Genomic DNA, 2,500 nt, shown 5'->3' on the forward strand with positions numbered 1-2,500 from the left:
TCTTGGCTCCCAGGGGTTTCTGTAAGGTTTTCTGTGCTGTTTAGATGGCCTGGAAAGGCCCAGGGATGGCCTTGAAGAGCCCGGCGCTTCAAAGGACGAGGAGAGACTTCTGATCTTGTCTCGGTCTCGGTGTTTATTAATTGTTTATCTAAAAGATTTTCTTTCAGCCCGACAGAGGTCTGCACAGCAAGTCAGCCATGGGCACACTGCGAGCCCCTGGGGCGGTCACTTATCTTTATACCCGAAGTTACGTGTACAATATTTATCATTTTTCCCCAATACCTTCTACCCTTATTAACCGGTGCACTTTTAGTAATAACCAATCCCAAAGTGCCACCACCACCACAGAAGATGGAGGCCAAGAAGAAGAAGAAGAAGGACAGGACACGCCCCAATTCCTCCATCTTACTTCTTTAGACCCCCCTGTACCAAAATCCTAAACCCTGTGTTTTACACTTTAACTAACTTATCCCTTCACCATACACCCAGTGAATTCCTCCCATCCTCATACAGGTGTCATTTCCTGTGTAGGATCAAAGTCCAGCCACCAGACACTTCTGGCAGCATTCCAGGACTCCCGAGCCCCCCAGGGGTGGTCTCAGCCTCTCTGCACCTCCATCCTGAGGTGCTGAGATCCCACAGGCTTCCATGCAGGCCTTTGGGGTATTGGTCTGCCTCACGTCCCTTCCTTGGGGAAAGAGGCATATTTCCAGAATTCCTAATAACCACGGCACTGGATATTTTCCTTTCTGAAAGAGAAAATGAAATTTCCTTTCGGGAAGGGAAACGGAATCTTGTGATTTCAATGAGGACCAATAGAGGAATCTTTGGTGCTTGTCCCTGCCCTTGATGGCATGCCATGCCTTTTGATGGCTTTCACTTAGGGAAAGATTTTTTTCTTTTTTTTTTCCTTTTTTTTAAGTATCCATGCCATGTCCCCTCATATCTTCCCCTCTAAGTTGTGTCTTCCTCCTTGACTTTTTCCCCTGCTTTTGAAACATCTGTGACTTTAGTTTTGGCATGTTTTGGTCCTTTGCACTGCGGCTCATTTCCTCACAGACCATTTTTTGAAGACAATAAATCTCCCAATTTTCTGGATTTTTTTGGGTTTTTTTTCAATTGCATTTCTTTTGATCCTATCTCCTTTCCAGAGTGTTTGTAAGCCTTTCTTTTTGGGTTCACAAGATTCCATTTCCCTTCTTGTCAAGTTTATTTGTTTTCCCTTCTTGCATTTCCCAACCCAGTCTGGACACTGAGGATATTCAAGGGGGGTTGGAACTGGATTTTCCTTTAGGTCTCTTCCAACCCAAACCACTCCAAGATTCTATGACTCTGCATCCAAGCAAATGTTTGGAAATGGCCCTGGTGAAAATCCAGGGCACTGAGCTGAGGATCTGTCCCCCAGCAAATCAGAGCTTTACACGGACAAATAAATTAACCAGAAAGAAAAGGAAATTATCAGAAAATTCCTTCTCCTCGTTGTGGCTACTTAAAGTAGCATGAATGTTGATTTATTGATTAGGAGAGGTACTTACATTTATAAAACAGCAAGGGCCTGTCTGCAGTGCCAATAATGTAACACACACCTGATGGCTCCAGGCTGGCAAGTCCCTTATCAGCACCTGAATTCATCAGGAGGGAAGGATACAAAGGGGAAAAAAAACCCCAGAAAAATTTATTTTTTCTGAAAAAAAAAAAAAAAAAAACAAAAAAAAAAAAAAAAAAAACAGGTTAAACCCTCCAGCAAAACTGGGATGTCATGAGCCAACCACCCTGCAAAGAGCCAAGGAGAGAACCAGGCTGGAATCAGAGCAGGGATCAGAGGGAGCAGCAAGGTCTCGGGCACATCCGAGGCTCAGGGATCAACACCAACACCATAAACCCCTCAAACATCCCCAGAGGAAAAGAAATTTTCCCCAGGGATCCAGGTGAGCAGCTGAAAACAGGCAGAATTTCCCAGCAGGAAAGGTGGGAGCAAGGAGCAAATTGTAGGGACAGGGGATGATGCTTTAGGGCTGGAAAGGAAAAGCACAGAGGGTCTGTGAATAAACTTGGAATGCTCTTCCCTAGATCCAGAGGGTCTGTGTGTGTGTTTTGTGGCAGAATTTGGTTTCTGGAGAGCCCTGAGGGTGTTAGGTCAGAGCTGCTCAGTGAGAAGATGCTTTTTAGTGAGGAGAAGCACAATTTGCTCCGGGTAGATCAAAGTGGGATGCCAAGAGGAAAAAAAAAAAAAAAAGGGGTCAGGAGCCAAAAGGTTGAGAGCTGCCAAAAGCCTGGGACAGACATCCCGTGGGACAGAGCCTGCCACAGCTTTATCCCAGGTCCCTGCAGCTCCCTCTGCTTTGTGGCTTATCCAGGAGATCCATCACTGGATGAGAGGAGGAGGAAAATCCCCTTGCAAGGCAAAGGCAAACCAATAACCTGCTCAAGGCTCACTCTTAAAACAGGTGTGGGAATAAAGGTATTTTGTCAGAATAGGGTGCAGAAAATAAATAATTTC

The sequence above is a fragment of the Ammospiza caudacuta genome, chromosome 6, assembly GCF_027887145.1.
Source record: "Ammospiza caudacuta isolate bAmmCau1 chromosome 6, bAmmCau1.pri, whole genome shotgun sequence".
NCBI classification, from domain to species: Eukaryota; Metazoa; Chordata; class Aves; order Passeriformes; family Passerellidae; genus Ammospiza; species Ammospiza caudacuta.